We start from the raw sequence: 17,154 nt of genomic DNA on the forward strand, positions 1-17,154 counted from the left end.
TGCGCGGCCGCCACAGCTCGCGCGTGAGCGTCTCTACGCCGGGTTCTCGTCAGGGAGCCGGGCGCCTCCGAGGGGCGGGGCCGGGCGCCCACCCGTGGTCCTGAGTGCGCAAGTGCGGGCCGGGCCGCGGCGGCCTGCGGCTGGAGGCGGTGCTGCCTGGGTGCCGTGTGCCCTTGGCACCCGCCACGTCTAAGCTGTTTCAAAGCACTTTTGTACTAGAACTCCACAGTGTAAATTAAGATTGCTCCTGAGCGACCTTATGACTTGTGGCCTTTGGACGCTGATTATAATTTTTGCCGCAAACCGCTTGAAATGGGAGACGCGAAGCTGGTATGTGGTAGTGTCACAACCTGGCACCGCTAGATAGCAGTCAGCGAAGGCAGGCACGGCCTCTTTGAAAATGGTATAGTGGGGAGGAAGTGGGCGGGACCCGGGGCCAAGTTGCATTTGTGTTGAGAACTAAATGATTTACTCTTAGTAAATGTGTTCTCTCTTGGAAATTTATTTATTTGATTTTTAATACTATGACCTCTAAAGTAAATCTTAAATAACATTTTCATTAAATATAGTGAAAATGTGTGAAGAGGAACATTGACAAAAGTTTAAAAAACAATGAATGACCTATCCTTTTTACCAGTTGTGTAATTGCTGCTTGCTAAATCTTGAGGTGCTAAAGCCCAGGAGGGAACAGGTCCTGCCAGCACAACTGTCAAGTAGACATTCTCCCGTTTATTCCTTCCTCTTCTAGTCAGGTTTCCCATTTCATTTCTTGGAAAGGAAAGCAGTGGCTATCCAACAAATGATACATCCATTCATATTATGGTTTTTGGATGTTGATGTGTGGATAGATCCTTAGCTACATTTTATTTTTTTAATTAATTTTTTTAAAATGGTGATATTGGTTAATAAAATCCAGTGTTTCAGGTATACAATTCAACAGTAAGGCACATATATTGCATCCTGTGTTCACCTCCTATTTAGCTACATTTTAAGGAGAGGCACAGTGGGAGGGAGATTTGGAATTAGGCAGACGGCGTGGGTGGCCCTGTCCTGCGTGTCCGGGCTAGTTAGTGACAGCGTCTCTGAGCTTCAGTTCTATCATTGGCAAAACAGGCAGACAGTGGTGTGCTAGAGTTGGGTGTTGACAGCCAGTTGTTAAAATTTTAGGAATTTAATGAGCTAGAAGTTAAACATTGCTATTATTAAAAATTAAATTACATAAACTAACATTTTAGTTATATTAAAAACAGGTTAAAAAACAAAACTTATAACTTTCTTCTTCTTCTTCTTCTTTCATCTTCTTCTTCTTATTATTTATGCCTACAGCACCTGGTCTTCCTAGGTGGTCTCCCCCACCCAAGTACTAACTAGGCCCAACCCTGCTTAGCTTCTGAGATCAGACATCCAGCTTGATCAGGGTAGCATGGCAGTAGACCATGGATCATGGTTCCACTGAAGCATGAACCCAGGACCTTCTGTGTGTAAAGCAGACGTGCTAACTGCTACACTATGGAACCACATCCAAAACTTATAACTTTCTAATTGTTTTATTATTTCACTATTAGCTATTCTTATAAGATTATGCCTATTGTATCTATATTTGGAAATATTATTCAGTGGTGTGATACTGCACATCTCTTCCCAACTCTACATTCAGTGATGTCACCTTGGTGGATATGGTTACACCACAGAAATTGTCAAATGCTACAAAGCAGGGCTTTACTTATTGTTGATTGTTTCCAGATTTAAGAAAGTAATAGTAAAGTTGTTAATGAAGATTAAACTTAAAATGTTTCATGTCTGTGGCTGTCACATTGTCAATAGGCCCCCAAAATTGAAGAAATATTCTCTCAGTATTTAAAAACTCTCACAATTTCAACAAAGACATTGCTTATGTCATTGAAGAACAAGTGAAGTTCTGGCATAAATCTTCATTGTTTCTTTTTGTCTTACTCCATGTAAGCAAAAATATCAGCCAAAATTCATGTTGGAATTATACTTTTTCAATATTATAAGCAAATTCTTTGCTGAATTGGATAGATATCAAGGATTTATTTACAGTTTGAATTTGTGACACTATTGTTGGTGAAATAATTATAAAAACTCATGACTGATTTTCCAATAAACAGCAAGTCACACTGAAGCATGAGTGTATGGAATTTACAATAGAGTCATGTATATTTTATCATTATTTATAAATCATGTACTGAATATTCTGTTTTTTAAAAATTTACTGGCATACTGCTAAGGACAGTACTGTTTAAATCCTAGCACAAATTCTTGTTGTGCTAGGTGTTCAATAAATTACAGTAGGGGTTTTTTAAAAGTTTTATTGAGCTACAATTTACATACCACAAAATTTATGCATAGAAAGTGTACAACATAATGATTTTTAGTAAATTTATAGAGTTGTACAACTATTACCACAATGCAGTTTTAGAACATTTCCATCACCCTGCAAAAGACCTTCCTGTCCATTCTCTGTCAATCCCTGCTTTTTTTCCTAGCCCCAAGGAGCCACTAACTGACTTTCTGTCATTGCAGGTTTGCCTTTTCTGAACATTTCATGTAAATGTAATCATACAATATGTTGTCTTTGGCACCTGGTTTCTTCTCCTTGGCATTATGTTTTTGAGATTCATCCACTTTGTTGATTGTATTAGTAGTTTGCTCTTTTTTTATTCCTGAATAGTATTTCACTGTATTGTTTATTTATTCACCAGTTGATAGACATTTGAATTCTTTCCAACAATCTTCTATAATGGCAACAGGTGTTATTATCTAGTGCTTAACATGTAATGGGTCCACAGACTATTTCCTGAATAAATATATTAACAAATAAGTGAATCAGGGTGAAAAGAGCCCGGATGGACACAGGACTTTTGGGTTCTAGGCCTGGCTTTGTCCTTTAGTGTCAGTACGACTGACTAGGTGAGGACCAGGACTCTCTGGGCCTTAGTTTATCAATTATAGAATGATCAAGTTGGTCTAAACAATCTATAAGCGCTTTCTTAAGTTTAGAATATAATATACTGTAATGACCTTTTACCGCGCTCGCCCCTTGGGATTTCAATTCATTTAGTTTGGTGTGGGGCTAGGCATGCATATTTTTAAAAAGATGTCCAGATAATTCTAATATGTAATCAGGATTGAGAATCAATGAATTACCTGTTATAGCTAAAATGTAATCTAGTCGATTTATATATACAAACAGATACTCTAGCTCAGGGATTTATAACATAGTGTATTTGTCACCAACCAGTAAGATTTTGAATATATGATATTTTTTAAGTGATAGAAACTCAAATTATAGTCGAAGAAAATTTTTAGCATTATTACTGTTGTTATTATTTCATGTCGATTCCATTCATTTGAATCTTCTTTGAAGACTTACTGCTAAGAAAAGGCATTGTGTAAATTCTGGGTGGGCTTTCTTATCTCTTCTGCTTATCTCTTTACTACTTCCCTATAAACATGCACATTCCTTCATCTGTCTTTTGAAAATGATGCTTATTTGTTATCAAAAAAGTCCCTTTAAATGGGAAACAGTGAGATGAAGTGCATGTTTTCTTTTGATCATGTTTGGTTTACATGAGCTTTTATGGTTGCAAGGAAGAGAGGCCAATTAAAGGGACTGAAGCTCTGCGGGGTGGGTTGGGATATTGCAGTGAAGTGAGTGGATGGAACTTGAACCAGAATAGGCATCAGAATCAAGGCAGCAGTAGGGCCTGCTACTCTCTCCACCTTACTCTCAAATCATTTGCTTCTCTCAGGACAGTTTTCCTCTTTCTATCAGTGTTCTTCACATCCTTCATGACTTTGATCTGCATGTGCCTTTCTGATTGGTCTGTTTGGTTTCCAGATGCACGCACTTTCCTCTGCTCTTTTCTATGCTGTGGGGGCTGACCGATATCAGGACTCCCATAATGGCTGGCTTCCCTTCGGGTTTGGCTAATGAGTGAGTCACCAGAGGACAAGAGGAGAGTAGGAAGTTAGGGTGTTTCTTCCTTATCTTTCACTCCACTTCTCATCTCTCCAAGGCTACAGCTCCCGCTGTGGGACTGTCTGCATTTCTAGGCCTTGCTGAGCTCCAGTAACACTCTTTCTGCCTCTTGTCCCTTCAAGGCAAGGGTAGTAATGGCTTTTGCTACTACTCTGTGTGGCCTTACCATCCCTTGTTTATTCTCTTAACCTTGCCTGCACTTCTACAAATAGGCCTTGATTAAAGTCTCTTCCATTGAACCATGTGTGTCTTCTGTTTCCTGCTTGGACTTTGAATGATATAGTGGTCATTAATGAGTTTCGAGTTCTGCAATTCCTTAGGATCTTTTGGTTTCAATTTCCACTCCTCACTGGTTGCATTTCTCCAGGGTTCCCAATTCAGATTCCCAAGATGACTGATGAACGGTCTATATCATATTTAGGGCAAGATGCCCATTTCTGAGCCTGTCTGTGGTTGCAGGTGGAATCCCTTCATATAGAACATGATTGCATGGAGCTATGACCTACGATTCCCTTAATAGGGGATGTAGGCCATGGAGACCAATGGACTCCTAAACTACTGCTTTAATTCTCCTTTCTCAATGTTAATGTAATTTAACTCTGACTTGGACTTCTGCCTTTGCTAAAGAAAATTGTGTATGGTTAACTTTTTTGTGTGTGATTATAATTCAAATACAATTATTTTAGGCCTAGAACCAGAGGTCCATACCTTTTTCCTAGACTTCAGACTCTGTAGAATATTTCCCCTTCTCTATTTTATTTTTAATTTCTTTCTCACTTTCAGACAATAGTATTTTGCTTCTCTGAGAAGTACAATATGCTGTGTGTCAGCATTGAGAAAAGGAACCTTTTTAATTTTCTTTTTAAATCATCCTAGCCTTTCTTTCAAATTATGAAACTTGTTCACACTACGAATTCTCAGCAAAACAGAACTTTATTATTGTGATAAAGCATAGTAGAGTGCTCTTAATTAAAATCAATTATAACCCTGGTTTATATCTAAGAAAACTTGTATAGAAATAAATTAGGTCTTGGATTTTCTTTTATTATTTCAGAAGAAAATAGAGTACCTAACTACACTATATATTATAAATATGTAATATTGATCAATTACTGATGATTCTTGCCTGAATGAATGTGTGCGTGCGTGCGTGTGTGTGTGTGTGTGTGTGTGTGTGTATAATATACATACACATATATATATCAAATTTATTTATTATCAGTATGGACTCATGGATTTCTATTGTACTTAATGGATTATAATCCATTACTTACAGTATTGATGTTGCTGCTCAAATTATTCTAGATATGGCTGGTAGTCATCTTTTAAGCTGGCTCCTGTGTCCTTTTGAGTACTTTCTTACTTTCTGGCCCAAGAAGATATTCCACACTCATACTTTCCCAGTCCCAGTCCTGGATTCACCCTTTTCTCATTTCTTTAAGAATTTTTGGTTCTTTTTAGTGGGAAAATATATCTAGAAACCAAAATCTGGGTGCTAGACATGCTCACTGCTGCTAGGCACTTAGATAGGGACAAAGGAAAAAATATATCTATATCTATCTATATATGCATATCTATCTATATCTACCAATTATCTGTCTATCATCTATCCACTTATCTATCATCCATCTATCATCTATCTATCTATCTTTCTATCTATATCATCTTTTATCTATCTATCTAATCATGAGTTCATACTGATTACTTATAACTCCAGTTTGAGACCCCTTGGGTGTCTCCCTTGCCTCCCCCATTCCACATTAGTATTTTTTTTCTTCCCAGTGAGTACCCTGGTTCTGATATAATAAATTTATTCATGATAATTTATATTATGCATATTCTATATTAGTATTTTATTTAATCAAAGTTTATTTTCAAAAATAATTTATTCTTTACCTCCAGAAAAGTAAAAGGCATATTAAGAAAATAAAAATTAACAGAGTTTATTTATGAGCCCATATATATATATATTTCTTGCACTTATCAGTTCATAGGTAATATGAGACTGTAGCAAAACAGATTGTTTTAAGATTGTTAGATATATTATTTGGATTAGTTTAGAAGAGCCAAGAGAAAACATTTTTTGAAAGAGGATTTCAAAGAGATGTTGCTACTTAACACCTTTATATTTATGTTATCAGTGGACATATCAGAGGACAAAATATTCCCAGATATTAGTGCCTAATGTTTTGACTCTAGTCAGAGCTTGAGTGCCTATGTTTTTGGTCTTTCATACTCTAAATCATTCTGAATATAGGCTAACACAAATGTCACAGAATGTATTGCTCATATGTTAATAAAATGCAGAATAACAGGAAAATACCCACAAGAGTGACCACCTGTGGTTCCTTTACAAGGAGAGTTCTTTCATCACCACATGACACATATTAATAACAGTTGTGATATTATCAGTTACTCTCATTACCAAGCTTAATCTTCATTTGAACATAAGCAGAGGGACTTAAAAAACATTTTTAAGTAACTCAGATAAGTTCGGTTCCAGACAAGCAGTGTGACTGGAAGAACAACGAGAAGCAGGATTTGACTCACATGAGCACAGAGCTGACGCCTGGATCTGTTTGCTATGGTAGTAATAGTCTGGTTCTGCCAAGAAACAAGTTACCTTCTCATCCTTTGAGAGGAGACAGGCGATGCTGGAGAGCAATATGGGTCGGAAGTCCAAAAAAGAACCATGATCCAGAGCTCTTGTGACCAGGCTCTTGTCTTATGCTGTGAGAAAGAATCCAAGGACAAGACAAACAGCAAGCAAGAAAGTGCAAATTTTATTAATGCAAAAGTACACACTCTAGAGGGAAGTGCGAGCAAACTCAGAGAACTGAGTCACACAGAATTGTCTGGATTATAGGCTTTGTTTTCCTCAGGGAGCAGGGCCTGGAGACGTGGTACTTGCAATGCAGATGATATTATGATTAGCCAAAGCTGAACAAAGGACAAGGGAAAGACTCAGGAGCAGTATCCTTGAGGAGACGGGGAACGTCCCAAATCCTAGGCCAACTGTCTTGCCTCACAAGAAGGACATAGAAGGTTCCTGGAGGCTTCATGACTTAGTTTAAATTATTTAAATTGTTTTTGTAATTAGGATGTTTTGTTTTAAGATTAGCTGAAATGATGCGTTACACCCTATTGATTTATAGCAACATTAATTTTTCCAGAGATAGGAGATCTATAAAAGTATGAGTAGGTTATTTTATCAAAGGTCTACTCTAGTAAATAATTTTTAGACAAAAAAAAAAAAAAGGTTTCTAATGAGAGAGTAGAGAATAATTCTGGTAGCATTATGTATGAAGTAATGTTTGTTTTCAACCACCTCAGTCTGAGCAAACCAGTGGCCTTAAGCTGTATTTTAGAACCAGTCTTAGCATGACAGCTTCATCAAGGGAATCTGAAGGGATTTCAAAGGACATATATACAGTAGGGAACGAGGGAAAGGTGCACATCATATGATATATAAAATATGCACTTCACTTGCAGATATACCTTACTGTTCGAAGTATTGTTATGTTTGTGCCTAAAAACACAAGCATTCTGGTATATTTTGCACAATTTCCATCAAAAAAAATAAACATGATACATTTATAATTGTATATGCCATATTCCTAACAGGAGAGGACTTCTATCTGACTAGGTATGGATGAGAACCAAATCTTGTACTTATAATTTTACACATTTGATGCCTTGAATAGTTTCCCATAGGTTGGTTTCTGGCTCCATACATTTCAAACCCCTTTTCTCCTCCATTATCTCATGTCAGGAACCATAGGACACAATCACACTGTGATCTGACCTCTGGTCCTATGCTTTCTTGTCATAATGCCCAGTTAGCCAGCATAGAAAGCAATAGGGACATTCCTGAGAACCATTGCTGAAAGCAGGTGGAGTAAGAGAGTCAGTTAGCAATCTCTTTATTGTGAACCATATAAATATATCCCACTAAACCCAAACTAACTGTGTCACAACTTGACTTCCCCCTAACTGGATCCCCAAATGCCCAGGGACTCTTCAACACTACCCAACATGAGAGGAAATGTGGGAAAAGGGAAGTCCAAGTGGAAAGATATGGGGATCTTAGTCATTTAAGGTTAAGTTGCCTTCTTCTGCAAATTTCACAAAAGCATGTGCCCATGTGAACATATTGCTGGCCCCCTTCCAGCCTTGGACAGGCCTGTGAAAAAGAAGGGCCCTAGAGCTTACATGTCATTGTTTGTGCATAAATCCACATCTGGTTGTAAGTACTTTATACAGATGAGGGGTGAACTGGAGGCTTGTGATTCCACTGCCTCTTACAGAGGAAATATTTTATTGAGTCCTCCTAAGTGTAGGAGGACTGTGGTTTGGAATTACTGTACATGAAGAATTACTCATTACATAAGCATATTGAAAACATAGTCGGGCTGACTCACCGTCATTGGAGCTCATCTTTACCTTTTCTCTTTTTCTTTATAAAAATCTCTTTAAAGTTTCTTTTAAATAAGCTCCAAAAGATTACTATTTTTAAATTAGCAGGAGACTGAGAGAAGTGGCCTATCTCACAGATATGCTGTTAGTATTAAATGAGATAATATGCTGGTGCTTAGTAAGTGCTCAATTAGGAATAAGAGCAGGGTAAGCAATTTGTTAAAAGGAGTGAATTGGTAAGGTTTAGAAAATAACATATTTCTTCCTAACACTGTCTTCAAATCTGATGTATCTACTTTTTCTTTCTCATAATATTTTAGGAAGAACCCCATAGTTTTTCTATTCACTTTCATAGTTTAATAGTAGTCTCATTTTCAGACTTTAAAAAGGTCTAGGAAAGTATATCTAAACTTCATTCTTTTTCATCTACTTTAAAGTTTCTCTCCTCCTCTCTGACTCAGGCTTGACACAAGTTTGAAAGTTGACGGGGATGATGGGCAGGGAGCATGCTCGGTTTCTTCATTTTTTTGCCCTCCACTTTCTCCTCTACTTGTTATTGCTATTTCCAACCACTCCAAAGTCAGGCACAGGGATTAAGGGAGCTAAAGTAGAAGAACAAAACCTTACAGAGTGGATGTTATTGTAATTTGCTACTAGGGTCCTTCATGTGACAGATGCCCTAAGATGACTTTCTTTCTGGTGGGTCTTCAATGAATTCTGTTCCCCTGACTTTGGAGATATCCTTTACTTAATATATTCTTGTGGATCACCATAATGCAGCTCACGGTCCTCTTGGACAAAGTCCTTTCAAGCCCATCAGGGATAGAAGAGGAGCTGGCTCTTGTTGCTCCTACCTTTTCACCCTGTAAGCAAGAGAGCTTCAGCCAGTCTCTTGCCTTTAGACTTTATCTAAGGAAGATTCAGGTAACAATCCCTGTTCTCCCCTGAACTCTAGTGCAGTTTCTCTGAAATGTTCTTTCTAAGCTCACCACATTTATCTTGAAATATGCAAGAAGGGAAATGCACAATTTGCCTGCAACTCCCTTCAAAGAAATCTTCTCCATCTTTCCTAATTTTGTCACCCTCAACATCTCTTAGATGAAGATGGGGGCTGATGGTTGGGGTTGGGTTTCAGGTTACGGAACCAGTCTGGAACCATACTGGTGTCCTGGTACCTGGCACTTTAGTGTGGGCACTTATCATCTGTTGTTCTTATCCTTGGGGCTTGCTGGGAACTGTGCGACAATAGGAAGAGAAGTAAATATTGCTGTAATTTTGGAAGTCATAGCTTGTGCTACTTAGATTGTCCATATATACATATACACATTTTTCATGATCTACTGTTATTTTCTCACTCGTGCCTGGCATTTTTCATGCAAGAGGGCTCTAATGCTGAGGTACCCTGATTTCCAAGCTATACCCCCATCATTCCAGTTTGTGTACCATTCACCACCACCACCACATTTCCAATGTCACTATCACTGTGATCATCGGATCTGTGCAGACAGCACTTTGTGATATGCACTAAAGGAGGGAGGTAATAGTTTGGGAAAATACTGAATTTGGATGAAATTAAAATATAATAAAAATATTGTAGGCTCTTCATTGCCACCAGAGAGTTCTTAGCTGCTGAGCCTGGAAACCACACCACAAGGAGACAAATTTCTTCATTAGTTACATATTGATGGACTTTAGGAAGAGGGCCTTCATCTCTTTTAAACACTACCTTTTAGGAACATCTGCTATGACATATATGTAGAGGGCAATGAATATGAGGTTTCTGAGAGGAAAGCTGAGTATGGAGGTGGATTGGAGACACAGATAGAACAAATTAAATTGGGAATAGGGACCTCCCAACTGAAAATAATGTACTCCACATGGAGGTAGACATGACCAAAGGAAAGCTTGAAATACAATATTGTGAATGCTCCCTGGAGATCTGAGCACTAGAGGATGATCTTGTATAGACAAAAGTGATTAAAAATTAATTAAAGAATTATGTCAGGCAGCTGGGAACAAACAAATGATGACTTGGAAAGAATGCAACATGCCATAATCATTACTCTGGAAATCAGAGCAGTGTAGAATCAAGCTATTGAAAGAAATGCATAAAGAGAGACTCCTGGAATTCATCTAGCATCTGAAAGGAAATGGTCCTGCAACACCTAAGACAAATTAATGGACACTGACTCCATGGTATCTGGGGACCTGCCTGCAGTCTAAATACAGCTCACTTGTTCTTGTGAGGTATGGGAAACCCCTTTATCCTGGGGACCAAAGAGTCCGTCTTCAAAATTATGATTTGCTGTGAAAAATCAGGCATTGGAAACCAAACTTGTATTCTTTTGAAAATGTGTAGAGTCAGTTTCCAAGCCAGGCAAATGTCAGAGCTTCCTGGTGGGGGAGTAAGGACAGAGATGACAGAGGACAGCTAAGCAGCTAAGATGACAGCTAAGCAGCACCAGAATATTTGGGGATGATGGATGGCTGCTAAATGACTAAATTTGAGAAACTATATTTAAATATTTGTTCACCATTGTTGATGATCTGGGTCATCTCAGAATATAGTCAAGATGCTGCTTGTGTTGCATAATGACCCTTTCCTCTTTTTCCACTAGTCTTTTTAAAATACTTTGGGCAAAATAACAGTCACCATCATTACTTCTGTGGCTTATGGAGCAAACCAATGATTGGTAGCCGTCCCCTACAACCTTTGTTTTTCTTCTTTAAGGGAATTTTGGCACCCTGAGTCTCACTGCTTTGGTGTGTGCAGTTAGCCGCCTGTTTTGCATGGGAATGGCTCTAAGGTTTGCATGTGGTCAGTCATGTGGCTAGAATTATTCCAAGAGTCCTGACAGACCGTGAGAGGCTCTTTGATGCCCAGTGACTCCTTACATGTGCCTTAGCCCATCTTACTGGCTGACTTTGTCCTTTAAAGTGCTCAGAATGCCACAAACAGATGACAGTAGCCCATTTTTTCTAGAACAAAATCTCTAGTGCTTTATGGACAACTTACAGATTGACATATACTTAATTCATATCTAGAACTTTAGTGAACAACTCCTTAGATGGTGGAAGAGTAGCTCTCTACCAAACAAAGATGTTTGACCTGCTTCTAAATGAGGTTATTTTAAGTTTGCTAGTCTGAGCCTGGTTGACTTTTGGGCAAGAGTTCGTGCTGATCAGGGTCAGTGAAAGTCTAATTATTCCATAGGACTATTTGACTCCCCTCGTGAGGGGTAACGTCAGCTTTTGTCTCATGAAGGCTCTCTAAACCCAAGGAACAGGACTTTCTTAAAAACATATTAAATCAATCAAGAAGTCATTCAAATAAAGCTAAAAAGCAAGGAAGATTGTTGTTGGAAGGACTTTTACAAATAAGGGTGAAAAACACATGGGTTTTCACATCATCTATATTGTGGATATTCACTACTACTTCTTAGAAACTATTATCTCATATATACAGAGAATAGACAAGAGGAAAAAGAATATACTAAATTCAGGGCTATCACTTCTGGAAGAATAACAAAAATATTTTTTAATTGAGATTATAACTTTAAGTGCTACTGAAATTCAGCAGAAGAATTAAATCAAGGTGCTAGGTTTTTTAACTAAGAATCAATAATAGAAATCCTTAAATTTTCCAAAAGGAAAAAAAAAACAAACCAGGAATCGTCAAGTAGTTTATAGTTGGGCAATAACTCCATGGTGGTTTTTAACACGGTATACATATTCATACATGTATATTTTCTCAATACGATAAAAAGCTGTTTTGTATTTTTCTTTCTTTAATAAAGTAACTAAATATGACAAATCAAATAATGTTTTAAAGTTTTTCTATTCTAGTAGTCTCTTTATTTGGAATGAGTAAGGATATACTTATGGTATGCCAATAGGGCAAAGGACCAAGCTGGAAAGATACCAAGCCTCTGGAACAGTGTTAAGCTAAGCAGAGAGGGCAGTGGTAGGTGTGTAAATGCCCTTCCTTCTAAGGCAGCTCGCAGGCTCTGGCAGAGTCAGATGTCAGCTGGGAGAGGGATCCAACTGAGGCTTTTGGACTTGTCAGTACCGAGCTGATCGAGAAGGGAAGGTTTAGGTGTTGAGACACCCAGTTGAAAGAACGCACGAGGGGCTGACATGAGAGTGAAATGGCAGGCACCACTTTGTTGCGGGGAGCGCACTTCTATTGAGGGGAGTGCAGTTCTATTGCGGGGAGCGTGCTTCTGCTTCTGCTCTTCTTCTTTTGTGCTCCCCTTATGCTCCCCAGGGAACTGCATGGGCTCTACACATACATTAGAGTATAATAGTAGCATTCTGCCACACACGCGTGTTACAATAAGCTGAATTATGTTTACATATTTTAGGCACAGGCAACCAACTACACTAATGTAACATTCTAAATCTGGGGTCCTATTCCTAGCTGCAAGCCTGGATCACAGCCAGACCTGGGACCAGCCAGGCCTGGAACCCACACTCCACCCCTACAAGCCTTTGTGCATTTTTCCAACTGGGCTTCTCACCATCAAAACCTTTCCTTCTCTATCAGCTCAGTGCTGACAGGACTGTTGGGCTTTTAATTGCAAGCACAGGAAAGCACCTCCCCCGACATGGTAAGGAACTAAGACATAACAGTAGTGTGACTCAGCAGAACCTTGGCTCCAGCCCTACTCTGCCAAAATATACATACATGTAGGAAGCGGTTATGGCAAATTACTTATAATTGTTGAATCTAGGTAGTGGGGATATGGGTGTTTATTGTCTTAGTTCTTTAATTTTTCTGTATATTTAAAAATGTACATATTAATATACCAAATAGAAATTAAAGTAATTATAAATCGAATACAAGGAAGGATTTTTCACATTTTTCTTGAAAGATATACCTCATTGTTTTACGATATTTCAAATTTGGCACTTATTTTTTCATTGACCACATCAAAAATTCCTCAGCTTATCTAGGGAAGCACCAGCTCCTCCACAGGTGAGATCAAGGGCCAGCATCCAATCCTTGTAACTGATCAAGTTTATTTTTCATCCAGTTGGCTGTAACATGGAGCTCTACCAACAAGGCACCTTAGACAAGTTATTCCTTGCTTCTTCAGTATAATCTTGTTTAATTGAGCTTAATATAAGTTACAGATATAGGAGGAAAAGAGCACATATTTCTCATCTCTTGAATTTACACCATGTTGCTGAGTTAGTGCATTGAATAAAGTTTGTTAGGAATGGTTAAATAAAATAAAATAGTAATTTATATTTTGAATATAAAATGTATTTGTATATCTGATATTCTGAGAATACTTAGAATTTCAAATAGAAATATAAGATCATAATTGGTCAAACTTTTGTTAAAGTTCTAGATGATTTGTCAAAGATGGGGGCTACAGGTTTTAAGATTTATTCAACCAAGAAGCTTTTTTAAAAAAAACTTTGTTGGCATAAAATTTACATACCTTAAAGTCCACTCATTTTAAGTGTACAATTCAACTTCTTTTTAGTATTTACAGTGTGCAATCATCACAATAATGTAATTTTATATAAGTTTTATCAACTCAAAAAGAAACCTTGTACCTATTAGCACTCACTCTCCATACTTTCTCCCCTTCTTTTCTCCTCTAGCCCTAAGCAACCACTAATCCACTTTCTGTTTCTAGTGATTTCATATTCTGGCTATTTTATTAAATGTTATCATACAATATGTGACCTTTTGTGGCTGCTTTTATTTCACTTAGCATATTAATCATTCATTCTTTCAACAAACATTTGATGAGCTTCTATTATTTACACAGTGCTGTCGGACCTGGAAATACCAAGATAAATAAGATATTGTCCTTTAAGTAGCTTACAGTAGGGGTCCTCGATCCTGTGTATTAGTCAGGATTCTCCAGAGAAACAGAAACAACAGGATAAATAAATAAATAAATATATGAGAGGGGGAGGTGCTTTGTTATAGAAATTGGCTCACGCAGTTCTAGAGGCTGAGAAGCTCCATGATCTGCAGGCCAGGCACCCAGGAAAGCTGGTGGTGCAATTTAGTTCAAGTCCAAGACTGGACAACTAGGAGCACCATGTCCTAGAACAGCAAAAGATGGATGTCCCAGCTCAACAGAGAAAACAAATCATCCTTCCTCTGCTTTTTTGTTCTATTCAAGCCCTCAAAGGATGGATGATGCCCACCCACATTGGTAAGGCTGATCATCTTTAGATTCAAATGCTAATCTCTTCTAGAAACAGCCTCACAGATGTTGCAGGAAGTGACACCTGATAGAGGAAATTGAACGCTCAGACAACTTTATTAGAGGAAGGAGAATTTATTGCTGGTGGAGTGTGTGGGGTTAAGAGCACCAAAGCACGAACTCTTTTGGGTTAGATTTATTACAATTTAAATAGCTCTGCAGTGTCCATGCAAGGGGCGCGTGACTCCTTTGTCTGAGGTTTCATGTGTGCCTCATGACTCAGGATGGGGAGGGGGTGCTTTGGGTGGGGAGCTGCAAGGGGGGAGGAATTTCCAGACCACTGGTCTTGCAGATTGTTTGTCTTGTAGAACCCGCGACCTTGGCATTATCAGCACTGTCATAGGATTTACGAACAGAGAGACGGGACACCAAAGCTATAAGTAGGAAGTAGCACTTATTGATGCCGGCACCTGCTCAGCCAATTCCTATCCGAAGACTGAGTCCCAATTGTAACATAACAGACAGTTTTATACAGTCTTGTTATTCCTACATAGCTACAGAGATAAGGAAGGACATTAGTTGGTTGGCAAGCCATGAATCAACAGATGTGAGCTGGAAAGTCCTTGAGGTGGGGGAGGTAGCTATGGGAAAACATGTTAGCTGGAGAGTCCTGGGGGTGGGGGAGAGGGCAGTCAGGAACGGACTTTAACCCGCTGAGTGGGTCATTTCTGCAAGCCCTTTCCTTTGCATTTTTCAGATGCTTCCTTTCCTCTCTTACAGACATACTGAGAAATAATGTTTTTCCAGCTATCCCGGCATCCCTTAGCCCAGTCAAGTTGATACATAAAATTAACCATCATATCCTATTAGACCCAACAAACTATCTTTCATTGACATTCATTGAGATATATGACTCTCTCTCTCTCTCTGTTTCTGTCTTATATATATAATTTAAATATTTTGTATTAAGCCTATTAAAGTTAATTTAAAATGTCCTGTCACATGTTTGCAATTGGTTTTCATCATTTTGTAGCAAGCCCACTGGCTGAAACTCTCTCGACTATATAGAGTAAGAAATGCTGCCATAACTTCTTTTCAAACAAGTGGATATGAAAGTTTTAGCTGGATCCCAAACCTTTTTAATTAGACTGGTTAAATCATACTTTGTCCTCAAAATCCTCTTGAAGATCAATTAATTTTTCTTGAAAATACTGGCTAAAATATTCCACATTTGTTTAAAACCACCCAATATGGTATTGTAAAAGTTCACTGATATTTAAGTCTAATCATCACAGCATCCAAATGAGAGCAATATATTTCTGTCAGTATCTTTTAATCCGTCTTCATGTTAGATAGATTATGCTACAAAGCAGAAAATAATAAAAATATCCAGGGATCAAGGTTATTTTACATATTCAATTTGTTGAAAAACAATGATAATTCCTTTCAGTATGAGATTGATCCCTTTTCTAGTTTAAAAAGGACCACATTTATTCTATAAATTCACCACTATGAAGGTGAGATCTGACCGCCTCGCCCCCACATACCCACGTGATAGGATTAGTAGTAGGGGAGACTCGGACCTCTTCTCCCTCCTGCGTGAGGGAACATAAAGTATAAGCATCGTACGTAATATATTCTGCCCCAAATTTTCAACCCAAATCTAATTAAGCCTATAGAATAAATTTTCTGTTTCTAGAGTAGAGAGGGAGAAAAAAATTAAACCACACCAGGACACATCAGAAACATGCAGAAAAGACAAGGGGCTCAGAGGAAAAAAGTCAATGTCATTAAAAACATATATATATATTTTAAGGGTCAAGAAATTTTCTACATCAAAAGATGTAGTCCGCAGTCATGCAGCCGGAACCTGCAGCAGGGGAAACCGCCTTCAGCTACATCCCTTCGCCAATAAGAGACAATGAGCGAACAGGACCATAATCTCAGAAGAGATGAGCAGGCGCAGAGAAAGTCCCTAAAGTGACACCTGTCCATTAGTTAAAAAGAGCTGTCCTGCAGTTAACTTTTCCTCATTGTTGTAGTAAAAAACGCACCCCAGGTGGAGATTTAAGATGCGAATGAGACATGTGATGCCTGAAGTACACTGCGCAGGCACAGAGAAGGACGTACCTGAACATAGTTTGAGGAGAGAAAAAGGAAAGAGGATGGGGTGGCCCCTAACTCCAAGAGCCCATAAAACTGCTGTGCCTCTAAACCTCTGGGAGCCACATCCATTCTACTCCAGAGTGTGTTCCCTTGGTGCATCACACTGTCACCTTAATAAAGCTTGCTCTCGGCAAAACTTCACCCACTGTCTTGTTCCGTATCCCGAGAGAGGGGCAAGGATCCCTGCGCTGGTAACAAACACTGAAGAGGTGTAAAACAAATGCAAAGTGTGAACCTTGATCAGTCAAAAAGAAGAAAGCACGATCACAAAGGGTATTTTGGAGACAACTGAAGACATTTCAAAATGGAGTATTAAATGACATTAGATAATTTTGGATTTTTTAGATATAATAATGATGAGATTATGTAAGAGCATGTCCTTATATTTAGGAGATA

The 17,154-nt window shown here is 38.4% G+C and overlaps 1 long non-coding RNA gene across 1 annotated transcript; it reads left to right on the plus strand.

The window, feature by feature from the left end:
• The first annotated feature begins 42 nt into the window (after positions 1 to 42).
• LOC120610615 (uncharacterized) lies at positions 43 to 16,899 on the plus strand. The gene is made up of 2 exons (XR_005654965.1): positions 43 to 403; positions 16,409 to 16,899. It is a non-coding gene; the product is annotated as an uncharacterized LOC120610615 (long non-coding RNA).
• The last annotated feature ends 255 nt before the right edge of the window (positions 16,900 to 17,154 follow it).

Source organism: Pteropus medius, unplaced genomic scaffold (genome assembly GCF_902729225.1).
Source record: "Pteropus medius unplaced genomic scaffold, Ma_sr-lr_union100, whole genome shotgun sequence".
In the NCBI taxonomy this organism is placed as follows: Eukaryota; Metazoa; Chordata; class Mammalia; order Chiroptera; family Pteropodidae; genus Pteropus; species Pteropus medius.